This window comes from Hemiscyllium ocellatum, chromosome 3, assembly GCF_020745735.1.
Source record: "Hemiscyllium ocellatum isolate sHemOce1 chromosome 3, sHemOce1.pat.X.cur, whole genome shotgun sequence".
NCBI classification, from domain to species: Eukaryota; Metazoa; Chordata; class Chondrichthyes; order Orectolobiformes; family Hemiscylliidae; genus Hemiscyllium; species Hemiscyllium ocellatum.
In genome coordinates this window covers 54,115,072-54,136,577 of record NC_083403.1, presented here as the reverse complement: position 1 = coordinate 54,136,577, position 21,506 = coordinate 54,115,072, and the positions used below count along the sequence as shown (strand labels likewise).

Sequence of the window (21,506 nt, the reverse complement as noted above, 5' to 3'; positions counted from 1 at the left end):
ACTGAGATAGTGCCCCCTCCCACATGTTGTTATAGGATGTGTTGACTGTGGATTCAAATACTTATCTTCTATTGTGAACATTCTGTCTATGCTACTTTAATAAATGGGGTATAAGGAAGGGGTAGCAGCTCTCTCAAGCAAGTTGATAGCAATGCAAGTCAATTCTTAAGAGAAATTCTTGAGTGTCTGACCCTGTATTAGTCCTCACCCAGCTTTGACCCGTGGCTTCAAGTAGGCCACACCCCAGGAAACCACTTTGGGCAGCACAAAGCACGTGAGGGCAGCCATCCTGTCTTGTAACCTGGGTGACGTTGGGATTATCTCTAGCCTGACGTGCAAAGACAAATTCGGGTGGACTTGGTGAATAAGTCAAACTTAAGATCCATGGTCTTGAAGGCATGTCAGTACAACATTGAGGGCATAGAACTGGACGAGACAGAAAATATCCTGGTGACCCACTTAGTACTGACGGGTCAAGAATACTGATGGACAAAGTATGGAAAGCTGGGCAGAGAACTTTTAATGCCATTCTCATTGGCTTTCATCCATTGGTGAAGAAGCAATCAAAAAGCAGTCACACATTGTCATCAACTATTCTCTCCACAGGTATCTACACTAAGAAAGACAGAACACAATCAAACTCCTGTTTAGTGGAAAATCTCCAAGAGCTGATGCTTTCCTAGCTAATGTCCAATGGCAACTACTGCCTGGTCAAGAAGTTCATTGAGCTCGTTCCTGCCTTTTCAGCTGTAAAGCAGTATCCCATAAAATTATAGAATGTCAACCTCTGCCAAAATAAAGGAAATTGGTAATCACAAATTAATTTCACTCCCTGTCCATTGCCATCAAAACATTTATCAGATTTTTTTCAAAATGCTTAGTGCATTATCCCCACCGTGACCCACTGCTGGAGAGTTGGTGTGCTTTCAGAAAAGTTAGGTAACATGTAAATAGTGCTCACAGTTGGACAGCTTCAGGAAAAATCCTAAGAAAGGAACATAGCACTTTACACCACAGTTCTTAACCTGGTGAAAACCTTTTTCAGTCAGTCATATGGGCCTTCACCTAGGTAATGGTGAAAATTGACTGCCTTGAGAAGGCATTCTGTCATGCATCTTTTGATATTGCGGAGTCTTTTGTTCCATTCCTAGTCATTAATAGAGTTAAAAAGGCTATGAGTTAAGACTAAGCACTTTCATTATTGTCTCCACCAAGATGTTTGATGATGTGTACCATTAGTGATTGTGACCTGAACTACAACATGGAGCAATGACCTTTTGAATGTGACTTTGTTTTATTTCTGCTCAAATCACAGAAGTACTCAAGTTCATTGTTGTTTATTCTCCTATTTTCTCAACATCTTTCTTACTACTTAACATTGGTCAGCAATTAGCATTTCCCCATCTTCTGATGTATTGTGTTGGAATCATAGAATCCCTATAGTGTGGAAAGAGGTCATTCAGCCCATCAAGTCTGCACCTTCCAAAAAAGCATCCCACCCAGACCCAGCACCCCACCCTATTCCCATAACTTCATTTCTCATTTTCCAAACCATCTAACTTCCACATGTTTGGACTGAGAGGAAACCAGAGCACCCTGTGACAATGCTGCACCTTTAACAAATTTATGTTGCCCTTGTTTTTTTTTTCCCCAGAGAAGTTGTAAAAAATATACAGACTCCGAAAAGTCTAAAGTTGAAGGGTTTTAGGGCCAATTTGATTATGGCTAACAGATACTGCCTCAGGCAAAAGCCTTTTAAGTTCAAAAAAAACATTTGGGCAATGAAAGGGGAATAGCTAGTTCTACCAGCTCAGCTTCCCTCTGGTTTGCTTTGGTGTTTGGTGGTCTAGCTATTTACTGAAGGCAGTCAGGCAGTTTTGATGCTGCTGAACCCAAAGAAGCAGGCCCAGGCTGGTCCTCTCTATCTGACATCTCTCCTGTGTTTGAGTTTTATCTTTTATGCCAAGGAGTGTTAATGGGGTTTGTAGCAAGTATTTGGAACAGCATCATTAAGTTGGGATGGTCTTTTGGGTTTTTGGATAACTTATGTTATTCTACATTCTGTTCTCTTGTTTGTTTAATTCGGTAATCTTGGAAATAAATTCTGTTCTGTTTAAAACTAAATGGTTTCACCAGTGGCATCTCTTCTGGAATATCAACGTTACACCTGCTTCAAGCAACTAGCAAAGTTAGGGTCTGGGTTACTTTCTTAAAATGTTTTGAGGGGGTCTGGCCTGGTCCATAACAACCCAGAGGAAACCCTCAGACACAGGGAGAATCTTCAAACTGCACACATCGCCCAATGCTGGATTTGAAGCTCCCTGGCATTGTGAAGCAGCAGCACTAGCCACTAAGCCACTGTGCCACTCTGATATAATACATTATATTTTAAAACTTTCACTTTAAGAATTGAGCTAATTCTTTGCAAATCGCATTTAAATGGTGAAGCAGTTCTCTCCTTTTTCTATTGTTACACAATTTTTGCAGTTCAAGCTAATTTTTCTCCCTTAAATCTCTCAGTCCCTCCAATAAATTGAGCTAAAGTGTGGTTTTGTGCTATTCTTTGATGCTGGAGGTGTAGTGGGAGAAGGTGTAACTTTTTGTGACCCATTCAGATTGAGAGGAAGGAGGCCATGCAATTTTAATGCTCCACTTTATCTGCATCATTGCAGCCTTGCCCAAGTCACTGCAGCAAGGCATCTCTTCGTCTGAGCTTGACATCTCCACATGCAGCAGCAGGACTGGCTGAGACCCAGGAGAACGGGGAGGTAGGGGTTTTCACTGCCCGAGGGCAGCCAGTTCAATTGCTGTTTCTCTGGGAGCTCTGGAGAATTGGGTCAATTGGCTCAGTTTGAAATTCAGGGGTTTCAGTGCAACATGTGAATTTGAGTCATGGATGGTGGGGGGAGCTACGGGTAGAATGAAAACTCAGTTTTGCTCGGGCCTTGGGTGGGTCTTTCTCATGGTGTGAGAGCCTCTTGAGAGAAGAACGTACTGCCTGAGCCCAGCCCCTTGGCGGAATGTGGGCCCCAATGATTGGCCACTGTTTGCATCACCTTTTCCCATGCCCTGCTGGGGGAAGCTTGTGCAGGATTTCCACTCCTGGCATAATGAAAGAATAATCTATCTGCTCTCATTTGAATTGAAATGCATCTCGGAAGCAGCAAGAAAACACCAGGAAAGGAAATTCTGAGTGAAGTCTCAATTGCCTATGGTATTCTACAGTTATTACTGGGAATTTTCCAGGCACAAATTGATCATGGCCATCTCCTACATGCTCACTGAAGCCACATCAAACACTGCAGATGATGAACATTGCTGCTTCGTCCTTGGAGAACAAATGAGAATTATAATTGTATTGAACGGGTTTGACTAGGTCTTGAGACTAAGGGGGGATCAAAGGGTGTGGGGAGAAAGTTGGAACAGATACAGAATTGGTTGATTGCCTATGATCAGATTGAATGGTGGACCAGGCACAAAGAGCTGAATGGTCTATTTCTCCTACTTTCTAGGTTTCCATATGTCTGTGGCAGACAGATGTCATCAATCAGGGCAATATAAGCTACAACCCTCCGTGTTGGCTTTCACCAGCCCCAACAAGCTCAGCCTTGCCCCTGTGACTTTTAGGTCTTGTCTAATTCAATCCATTCTATCAAGGGGCTGGGCTCGGGCAGTATGTCCTCCTCTCAAGTGGCTGCCTCACAACACGTGAGAGACACATCCAAGGCCCTAGCACAACTGAGTTTTCATTTTGCCCATGGCTCCCCCCACCATCTGAGATTCAAATTCACATGAGCTGGCTTGGTTGCCATTGATTCCTTCTAGATTTTACAACCTTGTGGTCTCTGATTTATTCTAGCTGACATCATTATGGTCTGTCTGTAACTGTGTTTTCCCTTGGTGTTAAGAGGGGATGATTGTTATAAGCTTTTAAGATGTCTTTATAGCCCAACTTGGCTATAATATCAAGATTGCAATTCACCGGAAAAAAACTATTTTAGGAATTTGAACAATGTGACATGTTCAGACAGGTTTAACTGAACAGTTTTTATTTCAATCATGGTTTCAAATCCAGATTTATTGCAGCTCGTAGCACTAAGCACCAGATGTCATAAGGAGATACTGATGACACATTGCAGAGAGTGAAAGTGCTAGTTCCTTTTACATGAGAGCAATAGAAGGTCTTTGACTGACCTGTAAGGATAATAAGGACAACAGTTTGGTATTATTGACTTCTGTTAATTGACTTAACTCCTTTATTCCTGACGCTCAAGTTTGTTAGACAGCCAATGTGAGTGGTTTCCACGTTCTGTGACAGCATTTTATCAAAGAATCAAAATCTGTCCCTGAACTTGGGTGTATCTTGTTGATCATAACCACTGATTGAATGGATTATCAGGTATAGGCTGCTAGATTCCAAGATTCTTTATTTCATAGATGGGCTAAAATGCTGTGGCACTTGAGAAAATTAAGTGGAAGGACAGTGGCTGAATGTCCTCATGCATTTGGGTATATTAAAAGCAATTGTCAGTAAATATATTTCAGATCAGGTAGTAGGTAATGACTGGCAGGTTTCTTTGGCCTTTCGACCTGAAAAAGTGAACTTTCGTATTCAGAAACTGAATTATTGACTTGTTCTCACCTTTTGAACTTGAATAGCCTATACTTTTGTTTCTAGATGTCCTGCCTTACCAATAGGGAAATGCATTCTGATTAGTAGGAACTCGAAGGCTATATGGATTTGCCTTCTATTGGCTTTGCAGAGAAGTAATGTCAATACGTGATATTCTCAGACTTGCATTAATATGCTTTAATGGGAATTACTGTTCCCATTAATTGTGATTTAATTGTGCATTCTTCAAATAACTGTTAATAGGAGTGCCTTGGGAGGAAAGAAATGCTTCTCTGTAATGCTAAAGCTGTCATAATCACACATTATAATTCCTTTCAGTTTTGTGTTGATGGGGAAAAACCGTTGTCTGTGAAGAAACTAGAAGGAAATAAAATTGAAATGGAAGGAAGTGGAACTAAATGCTATTTAGATAAAGACATAATTAAAGAAAGCTTCCAAAAGTAAACTGGAAGCAAAGATGAAGGGATACCAAACACCTGGAGGGCACAGTGTGCATTCCACAAAGCAGATTTATCATGTAAAATCCATTGTGACCCAACAGTCAATTTTTAGTTGATGCTACGGTACAATATTAAAATCTTGAAGAGATTTGAACAATAAAATGGGTGTAATCAGTGATTTTTCACCTTAAAAAGGGAACAAAAAAACTTGAAAGTGATTGGATTTTAAATCTTATGACAAGCTGTGGAATGTTCAATAGCTCAAGCCTATTCCACCGTTCAGTTAAATAATGGTTCATTTCTATCGCAGTTACATATGGCCATCTTGCCTCTGTGATCCTTTCAATACCATTCAATCCAAATCAGTTGTGGAATTTTCAATTGAGCTAACCCAAGTAGTTCTCTGAGGAGCTAGTTCCAGATCCACACTGTTTATTGTGTGAAGAAGTGATTTTTGACATCACCTTGAAACAATCTGGCTCTAGTTTAAAGACTATGGCCCTGTTTTAAGGAAATCTCCATCAGAGGAAATAGTTTTCATCTATCATGTAAAATTCTTTACTCTTAAATAATAATTGCCCCAGCTGGATTGTCCCCTAAACTTCTACACTGTGCCCAAATTCAGCAATGAGCTGCTTAGTCATCTCTGGGACCCACAACTCCAGATTGGACAAAAATCATTGAATCTTGAGGGACTACATAAGAAGTCTCAAGGTAGGCTCTTAAACTGAGTAAACTATTCTTGTTACTTAATTCTTTTAGACCCAGTATTATTCTAGTTTATGCTGTGCTAAAATGAAAGCCATTTTAGCTTTCTTGAGGTCTACAGAACACAGACTGTAAAAAGGTATCTAATCAGAGCTTTATAATGGTGATGTAATTTTCAACCCTTTGTATTCCAGCTCTCAAGATAAAGGCAAATAAACCTTTAAACTACTTGTACCTGTCCATTAGCTTTTAACTTCTTCCTTTGAACCCTGAAATATCTGTACTGTTCTATAGTTCTGAGTGTCACTCCAATTTGAACATCCCTTAATGATCTAAATTGGATGGGCTCCAATTTCCCTAACTGAACTCTATGTACCACTGTTTTACTGACCTACTTAGTGTGTCCATATGCAACTTTGCTAATATTCTTTTGTATGTTTATAAGCTCTGGAATTGTACAGCACTGGAGGAGGTCTGTTAACCCAATATGTCCAGGTTAGTTTTCTGAAACAGGTACCAATTGGTTCCTTGTCTCCATTCTTTCCCTATAGCCTTGTCAGTTTATCCTTGAATTGTGGATTCTTTTCTGATTAAATGTTTTTGAGATCTGAATCTTGATTAAACTTTAACAACTCCAGAGTGGACGAAAATCATTGAATCTTGAGGGACTACATAGGTACTTGGTTAGCTTGGAGCAATGCTTTTAGAGCAGTAAGATAAGGCTATTTTCTGGGTCGGTAGATTGTTAAGGTGCAAAGGTGGCCTTTAGTAGAATGATATGCTCTTCCTGTCGAATGTGGGAGATTAAGGAGAGTTTCCATGTTACTGATGATTCTGTCTGCAGGAAGTGTTTGGTTGTGAATCCTATCGTATTGCAGAGACCAGTTATAGCAGCAATTAAAGGAAGTGAGGATTTTACAGGAGCTGGGGGTGTGATGGATGGGAGAAAAACTGCAGATACTTCTGGTAGATGGGTTACCTCCAGGAAAGGCAGACAGGTAGTGTAGGAATCTCTTGTGGCTATCCAAATCTCAAACAATTACGCCATTTTGGGAAATGTAGGAGGCATTGCACACTCAATGTAGCACGAACAGCCAGGTTTCTGGTACCGAGACTGGCTCTGATGTAACAAGAGGTTCCTCAGGTTCCAATCAATTGATTGTGATAATGGACTCTCGAGACAGAGGCACAGATAGATGTTTTTGAAGCTGACACGAGACATCAGAATGGTGTGTTGCTTCTCTGGTGCCAGGATCAAAGGTGTCTTAGGATGCAGAATGTTCTCAAAGATGAGAGGGACCAGTAGGAGGTCGTTGTACACATTGGAACTAAAGACATAGGAAGAGAAACAGATTGTCTCTCCTCGGAATTCTAAGGGAGTTAGGCAGGAATTTAAAAAGTAGGTCTTTGAGGGTAGTAGCGTATGTATTATTCCTGGTACCATGAGCTTTTGAGGGTAGGAATAGAAGGATAGAGCAGATGAATGTGTAGCTGAGGAGTTGGTACAAGGGGGAAGGATTCACATTTTTGGATCATTAGAATATCTTCTGGGGTAGAAGTGATCAATATAAGGATATATTGTACCTGAATTGAAAGGAGTCTGATAAACTGGCAGGGAGGTTTGCTCGAGCTGCTTGGGATGATTTAAAATAGTGGGAGTGAGACCCAGGAAAATGGTAATAAAATGGATCAGTCTGAGACTGCAGTTGGGAAAAGGAGTGATTCAAATAGTCAGGGAAGGCAGGAACAAAGCAGAGAATGAGTTAGGACTGACAAATTAAACTGCATTTATTTACATGCAAGAGACTTAACAGGTAAGGCAGATGAACTCAAGGAATGGTTAAGAACATGGGACTGTGATATCATAGCAATTACAGAGACATGGCTCAGGGATGGACAGGACTGACAGCGTAATGTTCCAGTGCATAAATCCTATAGGAAGGACAGAAACGATTGGGGGTGGGGGTTGGAATGGTGGAGGTGGTGTGCAAGAGATGAGGGAGAGTGGTGGTTTTGATAAGGGATAGCATTACAGCTGTTCATACAGAGGGCATTCCTGGGAATATGTCCTGGGAAGTCATTTGGGTGGAAGTGAGAAATAAGAAATGGACAATCACATTATTGGAATTGTACTATAGATCCCTTAATAGTCAGCAGGAAACTGAGAAACAAATTTGTAAGGAGATCTCAATTATCTATACGAATAATTGGGTGGTTATGGTAGAGGATGTTTAATTTCCAAACACCGATTAGGACTGTCATAGTGTTAAGGACTTGGATGGAGAGGAATTTAAGTGTACACACAATAAAATTTTCTGGTTCAGAGTGTGGATGTGCCTACTTGAGAAGGTACAAAACCTGACCTACTCTTGGGAAATAAGGCAGGGCAGGTGACTGAGGTGTCAGCGGGGGAGCACTTTGGGGCCAGCGACCATAATTCTATTAGTTTTAAAATAGTGATGGAAAAGGATAGACTGGATCTAAAAGTTAATTGGGAGGAAGGCAAATTTTGACAGTATTAGGCAAGAACTTTGAAAAGTTGGTAAGGGATAGAGGTTTGCAGATAAAGGGACGGCTAGAAAATGGAAAGCCTTCAAAAATGAGATGATGAGAGTCCAGAAACAGTATGTTCCGGTTAGGGTGAAGGGCAAGGCTGGTAGTTATGTGGACTGCTGGATGACTGGAGAAATGTAGGTTTTAGTCAACAATAAGAAAGCCTATCTCTGGTACAGGCAGCTGGGAACAAGTGAATCCCTAGAAGAGTATAAAGGCAGTCAGAGTATACCTTTAGAGGGTAATCAGGAGTGCATAAAGGGCACAGAAAGCTTTGGCAAATAGGGCTAAGAAGAATCCAGAAGGATTCTACAGATATATTAAGGACAAAACATTAACAAGGCAGAGAATACAGCCCAGTAACAATCAGCAAGGCTGCCTACACTTGGAACTGCAGGAGTTGGGGGAGATACTAAATGAGTATTTTGCATCAGTGTTTACTGTGGAGAAGAACATAGAAAATCGGGAACATGGGGAAATAAATAGCAACTTCTTGAAAAAACCTCCATTTTACCAAGGAGGTGGTCCTAGACATCTTAAAATGGATAAAGATGGATGAATCCCCAGGATCTGATTAGGTGTACCCTAAACACTCTAGGAAACTAGGGAAGTGATTACTGGGACCCTTGCTGAGATTGTATCATTGATAGTCATTGGTGAGGTGCTGGAAGACTGGAGGTTGGCTAACGTGATGCCACTATTTAAGAAAGGTGGTAAGGAAAAGCCAGGGAACTATGGACTGGTGAGCCTGACATCGGTGGTGGGCAACTTGTTGGAGGGAATTCTAAGGGACAGGAAAAGCAAGGGCTGATTTGGGATAGTTACATGGCTTTGCATGGGAAGTAGTATCTCATGAATTTGATTGACATTTTTGAAGAAGTCATAAAGAGGGTTGATGAGTTCAGAGCAGTGCATGTGAACCTTTTGGACTTCAGTAAGTCATTCAAGGTTCCTCACAGTAGATTGGTTAGCAAAGTTAGATCATGTGGAATACTGGGAGAGAGCCATTTGGATACAGAACTGGCTCAACGATAGAAGACAGAGGGTGATGATGGAGGTTTGCTTTTCAAACTGGAGCTTGTGCCTCGTGGTGTACCACAAAGATTGGTGCTGGGTCTACTGCTTTTTGCCATTTATATAAATGGCCTGGATGTGAATACAGGAGGCATGGTTAGCAAGTTTGCAGATGACACAAAAATTGCAGGCGTAATGGACAGCAGAGTGCAATGGGATCTTGATTAGATGGGCAAATGGGCAGACAAGTGGCAAATGGAGTTCAGTTTCGAGAAATATGAAGTGCTGCATTTTGGAAAGCAAATCAGGGCAGGAATTATACACTTAATGGTAAGGTCTTGAAGAGTGTTGCTGAACAAAAAACCCTTGGAATGCAGGTTCATAGTTCTTTGAAGGTGGAGTCGCAGGTAGACAGGATAGTGAAGGTAGCGTTTGGCGTGCTTTCCTTTATTGGTCAGTGCATTGAGTACAGGAGTTGGAGGTCATGTTTAGCTGTACAGGACATTAGTTAGGCCACTTTGGGATTACTGCTTGCAATTCTTTTGAAATTTGAAAGGGTTTAGAACAGATTTACAAGGATGTTGCCAGTGTAGGAGGGTTTCAGTTATAGGGAGGCTGAATAGGTTGGGACTGTTTTTTTTCCTGGAGCGTTGGAGGCAGAGGGGTGACCTTCAATTATACAATCATGAGGGGCATGGATAAAGTGAATAGTTAAGGCCTTTTCCTCTGGGTGAAGGAGTCCAAAACTAGAAGGCATTGGTTTAAAGTGAGAGGGGAAAGATTTAAAGGGGGCGTAAGGAGCAACTTTTTTATTCAGAGGGTGGTGCATGTATGGAATGAGCTGCAGAGGAAGTGGTGGAGGCTGGTCCAATTACACCATTTAAAAGGGATCTGGATGGGTACATGAATAGGAAGGGGTTAGAGGGATGTGCGTGACATGTTGGCAAATGGAACTAGATCATTTATTAATCTGGTCGGCATGGATGTGTTGGACCAGAGGGTCACTTTCCATGATGTACAGCTCTGACTGTAAATGGTTTAATCTATTATGGAAATTACTGCGGATGAGCTGCTGCCACCTTTTCCAGATCATCATAAATAGCTATTTTTAAAACAAACCTTGTCTTCACCAATGCTTCCCCCAATTTTTTTCTTGTCCTTTACCCTGACAGCGTATCCCTTATTAGTACAAACTGATTCTCTTTAGCTACTTTATCGAAATGCCTTAATTTTGACACTAACAGAAGAGATCAGCACAGTCAATATGTCAAGTTGCTGCTATCATAGACAAAGGGAAGATGAGAATTAAATTAATTTTACTGTTCTATCTTGGATAGAGGTTGGTTTTAATTTGTTTCTTATTTTCCCCTTCTTAAAAGAAAATGGCTGTGATGCATTTCCCCAAATCCTCTCTGCAAAGTCCAATTTTAACATGACCCACTGCACTTTGTTTATTGTTTAGACAAAATAAGGTTTATTAATATATCCAAAATCTGGCAGTAAGATTTGTAACACATGCATAGGCAAGAATTTAAGGGAGAGAGAAAAGAGAGAAGGAAATAAGTTACAGTTGTGAATTACACAAAAATCAAATAAATTGTATGGATTAGAGTGCAGTAAATCAATGTTTAGTGAAGATTTGTCATTGGCAAATGTGGCAGAATTATGTTTTGTGGAAGCTCCATTGGAAGTGGATTTTAGTGAAAGATAGAGGTATAATTCTTGTATCTGGGAAATTAATTCATTTTTCAGGTGAAATACAGAATTCTTTCAGAAATCAGAGAGAATTTGCAGTTTGGAGGCTTGGCCAGGAACTGCTCTTGCTGTATCTGTTCAGGTGTAAAAAGCAGACTGAAGACAGACGTCAGAACTGTATAATCACAGATCGGGAAACTGCTGGATAGTTGCAGGCAGTGGCTTTATTTGTACTCAGTTGCATCCGGAACCTGGAAAGGAGGCACTCCTGCCTTTCAATAGCCAACAACTGGTAAGGCCCAATTTGCTCAGCTGCTTGCTGATCACCTCTCTTGCATTGCATCTGATCTTATTCCTTCTGAAGAATTCCAATAAATTGGTTCAACAGAATTTCCCTTTTACAAAAAAACATGCCAACTCTTTCCAATTACCTTGAGTTTTTCTAAGTATGCAGCTATGTTCACTTTCAGGATCATTTCTAAGACCATCCTTGTGACTGACGACAAGCTAATTAACTTAGAGATACCTGTTCCTTGGCTGTTGCTCTTCTTGAATAGAAAGGTTTTGTTTGCTGCTTTCCAGTCAGATGGAACCTTTCCTGAATCTGGTGAACCTTCAAAAATTTACCATCATTGCATCTTTTTCCTCTTTTAGGACTCTGTGATAATGTTCATTTGGACCCAGAAATCTGTCAGCTCGCAGCTCCATCAATTTGTTTGGTACAGCTTCCCTCGTGATTGGAATTTCACTCAAGTTCCCCTCTCCCATTTACCTCCTGATTTAAAGTTTTTATAAACACTTACTCCCATCCTGCATGTGGTCTGTAACATGCGCTGTGGGTAGACACTTTAGAAATACTATAGTAAGACTTCCAGAAGACATTTGATAAGATGTTGCATTGAAAGTTATTGTGGAGAATGGAGGCTCATGGTAGAGGATGTAGCATGTTAGTATGGATAGATGACTGGCAGAAAAGAGTGTGCATAAATGGATGTACATCTGAATGGCAGAATGTAATTAGAAGAGTCACACAAGGATCTGTGCTGGGCGCTCAATGTTTTACAACTTACATCAATGACTAAGAGAGATGGGGATGGAAGTCATGGTAGCTATGTTCACAGAAGACGACCAAGATAAGCAGGAACATATGTTGTCAAGAGGCCATAAGGCAATTTCAGGCTGATATAAATGGGTTGTGTGTGGGGAAAGTCTATCCAGCAGATGGAATATAATGTCAGAAAATATGAAGTTATTTACTTTGGCAAGAGTAATAAAAATTGAGCAGAGGTGCTGAGAGATTTAGGTGTTCTCATAAATGAGTTACATAATGTTAGTAGGCAGGTGCAGTATGCAATCACGAAGACTAATGGGATATTGGTTTTTCAATGAGACAAATTGAATATAAAAGAAATAATGTTGTGCTTCAGTTATGCATTGGTGAATCCACATCTTGAATACTGGATCCGGTTTTCATAGAATCATGAAACCGACAATGCAGATAGAGGCCATTCAGGCCATCTAGTTTGCACCATCATCCAAAGCGCATTCCACACCCCACCCTATACCTGGATTTACAATGGCTATCTCACCTAGCCTGCATGTCCCTGGATACACTATGGACAATTTACCATGATTAATCCACCCAACCCGCACATCTTTGTATGTGGGAGGAAACCAAAGCACACAGAGGAAACCCACGCAGACACAGGGAGAACATATCACGGACAGTCATCTCAGCAGGAATTGAACCTGGGCCTCGGGTGCTTTGAGGCAACAGTGCTAACTATTGTATTGCCACCCCCAAGGGTTTTAGTCCATTTATTTAAGGAAAGATGCTCTGGAGGTGGTTCGAAAACGTTGACTAGTTTAGTACTTAGAATGAGTGGGTTGCCTTATGAAGTGGACAGGCTGCAATTTAGCAGAGTGAGGGATGTTTGATTTGAAGTGTACAAGTATTTGAATGATCTTGACAAGGTGGATAATAATACTAGAAGGATGTTTCCTCTTGTAGGTCAGTCCAAAACTAGTAAGCGCTGTTTAAAAATTAGGCGTCACACTTTTAGAGAAAGAGCAACAAAAAGAATTCTTCCTGGGGATTGTGCGACTATGGCATTCTTTCCCTCAGCAGGCCCTATAAATGGGGTCATTGAACATTAAGATGGATAGGAGAATTTGGTCGTCTGGGTGGATGGGAATGTGGAATTCAAAACACAAACACATCAACCATGATATTAATGAATGGCTGAGCAGGCTTGAGACACCAAATAACCTGCTCCGATTTAATATGTATGTAATCCAGCCCCATCAAACTCAGGAGGGTGAGGGAAAGGACCCAGTCTCCTTGGTTAAGATGTCGTTCCTGCCAGCGCACTGATGTTTGGAGCACCATGTTGATCTGACCCATATGTTCAGTTATGATTCACAGGGCAGGAGATACAGTTGTCATCACCATTTGTTCTCTGATTGGAAGTTTCATTTCAGGATGGCTTGAGATATTTGGAGTATCACCTGAGGTGATCAACTTACCTAGTTTTGCTCAAGGATGGAAATAGTGTTAATAGAGGTGCATTTAATCATTATCCCTCTATTTTACAAATCTTCAGAAAATTTGAGAAAGCTGAGCAACATTGGGGCTGTTCAGCCTGAAAACTGGGGGTTTCCATCTTGGTCAATAATTGGACTCTCACAGGAGAGAGCACAATTAAAAGGTCTAATGAGCCTTTCTGGTCTTCCTGTTGTGCCCTTATTTAAATTCTTTCAGTTAATACAGCTCTGTTTGAAACTGTTCTGTAAAATGAAGGTTATTGTCTAGTAAATTAGGCTGTCACTGTATTTGGTTTCAGTTCAGAATTAGTGAACTACAAGCAATGAATTTAGGTCAGCGAATTTGATTTGGCTTTCTGACAAGACTCTCCTCTGAGTTCCAGTGAAATTTGTGATGAAAGTTCGTTTCTCAATTTCATTGAGATCAAGAAATTGTCCCCAATCTCCTAAGCTTTGGAAAGACCAATAATTTTGTCCAGAACCATTCCATGCTGGATCCAAAGTGGACAAACAGGAAGCTAGAGGATCGCAGCAAACCAAGTGGTGGAGAAATGAAGGGCTTCCAGCATTTTTGTGTCTCAAAACCCATTGGATCCTGGCCTGTGTTAGAACTTCATAGGAGACTCTGTTTAAAATAAACCTTAGGGACAGTCAACTGTAGAGGAAAGAGACTAAGGCATCTTTCCTTGGCCTATTGATTTTATTGCCAGTTGATACAGGAGTGGGGGAATCATAGCCTTTGTCTGACCGTGTGTATTCAGGTAGGGCAAAAACCAGTGGTCATTAATGGCTCATTCATTTCCATCATGCAGATGTTTTCAAAGTCTATTGTTAGTTTTCGAGCACAGAATGCCTTAGAGTCTTGACAGTTATTCGCTTCCTATTGTTAGGGTATAGGGTGAAGACTTAACGGCAAATTGTTCAATAGTATATTAAATTTCATACAGCCATCTATCATCATTCAGGCAAAAAGTGCAAGGGAACAGCTTTTATTTTCTATGACCACATCTGAGCCATTTCTCATTCAGAATCCAAATGACTGCTCATTAAGCGCTATTAACTGGAGCATCTCTAATATAAGATGCAACATTCTCCTCAGTGGATCAATCCAGCTTGCTTGTGTTATAGTTGTTATTTCTAGACCTTCCATTCCTAGATAACTAGCATTTTGTTACATTTGTATAATGTGAAACAAAGAAAATGAATGATCATCTTTGCACGTTGTGCAGCTACCATGGTCCCATCCATCACGATGATTAGAAGGGATTTGTTTTAAGAAAGTTGCTGTTATTTCAAAATCAGCTACTGCTAGTTTTGAGATTCCAAGTTCAGAAATTGAAGACTGAACAACAGCAATACTGCAGTATTGTTGATGTTTTTGTGTTGATTTGTCTGTGATTTCCCCAGAATTTTTTGAAACTTGGCTGCACTGCAGTGATTTATATGTGATGCATATTATTTTAGGAATAAAGACTGTTTGACAAGTTGATGTTTTCATTTGTTGGTAAATTAGTAAGTATGAATTACATCTACAGGTGATTTAGCCATCAACCATTTCAGACATGCTTACATTAGAGCTCTGGAATTTCTCTTGACTGCCAAACTGTGTAAGAAATGAAATAAGGTCACTTATTTTATATAAAAGCACTTTTCATCACTTATTTAAAATGGGGATACGTTTTTGTTATTTATCTTTGGTTCTTGCAGCTTTAGATCGATCAACTTTCCAGACCCATGCTTTTATACCATTGTCTCTCTGGCTTCTGAAAGGCTAGCAACCCTCAGGCTCATAAGAAATAACATTTAACATAGTTATTGAAATTACATGGAATTAATATGCTGCTACTGAATGTATTTGTATTTTGTTTACTCTTTCCTGCTTAAACACAGAAAGTAGCCCTTTTGAAATAATAGATTAAAGTTTTTAATCAACTAACAAAGGGTTTTAATACTTTAAGCATTTATTTATTAATATCCACAAAAAGCAAGTTTAAGGTCATGATGTTAAGAGGCTTGCGTTTACATAATCTCCACATATCCCAAAGCAGTTTATACCTAATAAACTGCTTCTTAAGTTTAATCGTTGTTGTAATTTAGGTTAACTAAGCAACCAGTTGACCATTGCAACATCCTACAGAAAGCATTGTAATAATCTGTTTTGGTTAAGATTAACTAGAGGTCAGAACATCAATTTAAAATTCACACAGTTTAAAACAACTGTCAAGAGACCACATAATCAAGCATGAAGCAACTGGAAAAGGTAGCACCTGAGTTGTCATGGTTAAGTAGTGCTTGAGGAATAATGGTATTGGATCTTCAGTTAAAATATTGAGGATATTATTCACATGTGTTTAAAATAAATTGTTTATATATTTAAAAATCACACAACACAATCACACCTCATCCAACAGCGCTTTGAAAGCTTGTACTTCCAAACAAACCTGTTGGACTATAATCTGGTGTTGTGTGATTTTTAACTTTGTCCACCCCAGTCCAACACCGGCTCCTCCAAAACATGAATTATATATATAAAGGTTCTCCTATGTTAAACTTGATGCTCTATATTCACATTGTGGTTCCCTTTGCTTTCTCCAGCCCTCACCTTTTATTACTAAGTTTGGACATTGTAGTGATTGTAACAAGGTCAGCTGAGTTCCCTGATTGGGGCTATTAGTCTGGTCCAATCAGGGAGCCCTGGCTAAACAGGAGTGTCCAAGGTACATTCACTCGGAGTCTGCTCTAAGGAAGCCAGACCAGTGCATGTGTGGATAAAGGGGGACTTGGTGACAGGATATCAGCCCCTGTGGATTTATTTCCGACATGGTTAGATAAAACAAAAGCAGGGTACAAGAAGCAGAAACTGGTAAAGTGCATCTATATTCCATTCTGGAATCAATGTCATCAACGTCTTCCACTCAGCATGCAGTTGTGCTGCACAGCTTGAATCTAATAATTATTCTGGTTGACTGTTGATAATAGTCAAATTTCATAGAATCATGAGTGACTTGCAATTAACAGTCGATGATTTAGCTCAAGCACTATAGATTCGTCCTTTGTAACTTCTCGAGCAACCTCTACTAGCAGGAGTTGTAAGCTAGATAAACGCTGAAACGCTTGGCATTATGCTCCTGTCAAAGATGAATCTGACTTTGGAAATATTCTCTGTATTCAAAGCATTTTTATCCATTGTGGTATTGTAGATGGAGCAAAGCAGAAATTTACTTGCTCAATCAATGTCTTTTTCTTACATCGGTTTGAACAACACCATGGCAGATGTTGCAAGCTCACCACCATTACCTTCCGCTAGGGACAGGCAAGAAATGCTGGCCAGTCAAGCTCATGTCCCATGAGTGAATGACTTTTTCTCTTAGAAAAATGAATGAGTAATGAATTTGGAATTAAAAATTCTGGACCATTGGCAGCTCTGCAACCACTATCAATGGTTGTAAAAATCCATTTGATTCAGTAATATCCTCTAGGGAAGGAAATCTTCCACCCTTACTTAGTTTGGCCTGCATGTGACTCCAGAGCCACAGCAACAACTCTTAATGACCCTGTGAAATGGCTCAAACAAGCCACTCATTTCAAGGACAGTTAAAGATGGGCAGCAACTGCTGGCATGATAGATGAGACCCACCTCCGAGAAAGATGCATACAACAGGCAATTTCATTAAGATTAGATTCCCTACAGTGTGAAAACAGGCCTTTCAGCCCAACAAGTCCACACCGACCCTCTGAGTAACCTACCCAGACCCATTCCCCTACATTTACTCCTGACTAACGTATCTCACACTATGGGCAATTTAGCATGGCCAATTCACCAAACATGCACATCTTTGGATTGTGGGAGGAAACTGGAGCACCCGGAGGAAACCCACACAGACACGGGGAGAATGTGCAAACTCCACACAGACAGTCATCCAAGGTTGGAATCGAACCCAGGTCCCTGGCGCTGCGAAGCAGCAGTGCTAACCACTGAGCCACCATGCCACCCTTGTTAACTTAACACACAGTTCTCCAGGTTTTGTAGTCTTAGATACTCTATTTATGAAAAGGCTAAAATAATGGTTCTTACAATTTACTTTATTTGTAATGGAATACCTGCAGTGCGGAAACTGACCCTCCGAAGAGCATCCCACCCAAACCCATTTGCCTACGTTTATCCCTGATTGCTGCACCTAACCTACACATCTCTGAACACTATGGGCAATTTAGAATGGCCAGTTCATCTAACCTGCATATTCCTGTTTTGGATTGTGGGAGGAAACTGAAGCACCTGGAGGAAACCCACGCAGATGTGGAGAATGTGCAAACTCCACACATACAGTCTCCTGAGGTTGGAATTGAACCGGGGTCCCTGGTGCTATGAGGAAGCAGTACTAACCACTGAGCCACCGTGTTGCCCTGTTGGATTCTGCTGCCAGTGCTGGATTATGAAAAGTCTTGACATTGGTGCCTGATTGAGAAATACATTATGTTGCACTGTTCATCTTTCAAACCTGTCTTTAGTTCTCACCCTGGTATGTGTCAAGTCAACCGGTATCAGTTGAGGAAATCCTGACATCACAGTAGTGCACCGTAGTGTCCCTTGTCTGGGAGAGGAGAAACCAGCCCCTTGTCATCCAGTTGACGCTGCTGGAAGCTGAGTTGCTCTGGAATTTGGCCTCCGTTAGGATTTTGTCACAAGAATGTAGACTTCAGCAAAGGGATACAGGCAGGTTTAGTGAGTGGCTCCAAAAATGGAGAGTGGCAGTATAATGTGGGAACATGTGAACTTGTCCACTTTGGCAGGAAGAACTATTAAAATAGAAAGAGATTGCAGATCTCTGTGGCACATGCGTGTGTCATGGTGCATGACTCTCAAAGTCAATGTACAGGTCCAACAAGTGATTAGGAAGGCAAATGGGATGTTAGCCTTAATTGCAAGTGGAATAGAATATAAAAGAATGGAAGTTTTATTGCATCTGTACAGGGCCTTGCATCTAGAGTATGGTGTACAACTTTGGTCGCCTTATATGCGAAAAAGCTATGGAAGCAGTTCAGAGAAGATTCACTCAACTCACTCCTGACATAAAGATCCTGCCTTTGAAGAAAGATTGTGCAATTTGTGCCTTTTCCCTTTGGAGTTTAGAAGAATGAGTGCTGATTTTATTGAACCATGTAGAACCCTGATGGAATTTGACAAGGTCGATTGTTTTGGAGAGAAACCAGCGGGGAGGCACACCTTGCTGTGAAAGTCATGTATCAGGACACCGAGGAAGTTTCCCTTTGAATTGAGGAATGAGATTTTATTTTCTTTTAGAAAGTTATTAATCTATGAAATTCTGTACTCCAGAATACAGTGGAGGGTCAAGGATCATGGGAGTTCAATGAAGTTGAGAGCCCAACCCAGATCAGCTGTGATCTAATGAATGGTGGAGCAGGGTCATTTGGCTGAATAGTCTATTCTTGCTTCTAAATCCTATGTTTCTGTATTCCAATAAACAAATTATCTTCTAGCATTCACTATTAATGCTCCTGCCTGAAGAGATGTGATTAATATAAACTGCAAATGGCTATACCCCTGAGGCTGTGCCCAATGGAAAGGGTAGAGGAGAAAGATGCAAAAGTGTGATTGAAGAATTGCTACTTGGCTTCATTCTGTACAGTTCAGCATTTCTACAAAGGAATGCAAACCATCTGGCAGATATTATCCGTCCATGCAATGAGTCTTGATTGATGGAAATATCATTAAAATTCTTTATATTAAAAAGACATCTGAAAATATTCTTTGCAATAAATTGCACTTTTTTAAGTTGTGGGCTGGGAGCAAGTGCTGGAGTGGTCAGCATTTGTTGTCCATTCCAGTTACCACTGTACACAGCTACTTACACGACCCTGCTTAAAACACTGAAAAGTTCTGGTTGTCAACATTATTTCATCTGTGGGACATGTCTTGTAAAACCTCAGATATTCCACATCCAGTCACACCTGGTCCGAATGTAACATTCTCATGAGAAAGCCCTGTGTTAGAGGGAGACGGATTACCTAAAGTTGATTTCTTTAAACTGAAGACTTTGTATATTTCAAATGAAAAGAGAGATAATTATTTCCTGGGAAATGGTGCCATCTGCTGGATAAGGAACAAATCAGTATACAGTAATTCCCAAGTTTCCTGATCAGCATCCCACAGTTCCAGCAGTTTGGAACATTGATTCTCTAATCATTAAATCTATGAAACATAGATGATGCACTTGTGATTTCCCAAGATTCATTATGTATCATGTAATCATCTCTTGAAAAGATTTGGCATGAAACTTAGGAACCTGGTTAACAATGAAGATCATAACATTTTTAATGAGGACATAGACTGATGAAATAGGCAGATATAATGCAGGTGGTCTTTTATTGTGGTGAAGTATGAGATGATGTGTTTTGCTAGGGTAAGCACAGAGGCAACATTGGGTACATAGTGCAGTTGTAAAAAAAATTGTAACTGAGACTTGTGTGTTTGTGTACGTAAAACCTGTTGAATATGGTTGACCAAGTTGAGATGGCTGTTGTCTTTAAGAAAGCATATGGGATCTCTGAATAAAGGCAGAGAGTACTGAAGCAAGTTGAGCTCAATTCTAGCATCTTGATTTTAACTGCTTCAGCACTGTCACCTTGTTGCTGTCAGAGCTCTGACCTCTGGAATTGCCTCCATAAACCTCTGGGCTTCTCCACGAGTCCCTCTATCATCAGTTCTAATATTTATGTGGCTCAGTATCAAATGTTTGTTTGATATTGTTCCTGGGACGTAACTTGTGATATTTCACTTTGTAAAAGGCACTGTATAAGAGTGAGGGTGTCGCTGCTGTTGTAACCTTTTCCTTGACAAATAGCCCATCCTCTGGTGCATTGTGTCCAATCCTGACTAGCACAGTCTACACTTTCCACTGGCCAGATGAGGGTTCTGCAGCAGACGTGGAAGTTGTGCTTTTGGACTCCACAGAATCCCAGACATAGTAGATTGAAGGAATTTCCTGGGAAGTTGAATATTCCAATGCAACTGGAACCTGCCAAAAATTTCAATTTGAATCGGAGAATTTGGAAAGTTCTGCTGAAGTTAAATAATCAGTTGCTCAAAAATGTTTAGACCAATACATACCTAGTTTTAGCTACTGAGTAGCTATTAAACTGACCCTCCAACTTGGCATACATGCTTCCAACTCCATGTCCCCCGAAACCCTGATCTGGACATCCTTTCTATCCTCCAGGACCTGTCACCTGCCATTCCTGTCAACTCCAGGAACAGTCCAATCCAGTTTTTCACCTGGGACCAGACTCTCTCTAGGCTGTCTTTCCACACACACCCCTCTTCTCTCTCTCTTCCCCCCGCCCCACCCCACCAACCCTTGAATAAACATCCTCACACACTCCGCCTGGGATCCTCCACACCTCACCCGGGAACCAATAACCTCATGTCTCTGTCCAAGACCAGATCCAACCCTCCATCTCTGACTGAGACTACTCCCCACACTCCAATTTCACCCCCACCCCAAGACCTGATAGCCCCTGCTAGAGATGTGACACACCATCCTTCATCCCATCAGAATCCAATAACCACTCCCATGCACTCCCACAACCAGAACCCACTAGCTGTCAAAGAGGCTGGTTGTGATACTGGACAGTTCAATTTGCACAGTGTGGTGACCGGCTGCTGTCAAAAACATGGAGTTGTCTGCCTTTGCCTCAACTCTCTCGCAGTGTAAGGGACCTAGCATACTCCTTACTCCAGAACAATCCCTGATCGGAATCTCTGAAATGTACAGTCTACTTACAAAGGGGGAACAGGGAGGCAACCTGAATTTGATTGCCACTCCGTGGGTAATTATTTTGGAAGGATATGAAGACCACAGCAATTGTGTAGAAGAGTTGCTAGATGGCAGCCTGGAATA

At 40.9% G+C, this 21,506-nt stretch overlaps 1 protein-coding gene across 1 annotated transcript in view; it reads left to right on the top strand.

Annotated features, from left to right (window-relative positions):
• me1 (malic enzyme 1, NADP(+)-dependent, cytosolic) overlaps window positions 1-21,506 on the top strand; it is a 425,357-nt gene that overhangs the window by 336,635 nt on the left and 67,216 nt on the right. The window lies entirely within an intron of this gene.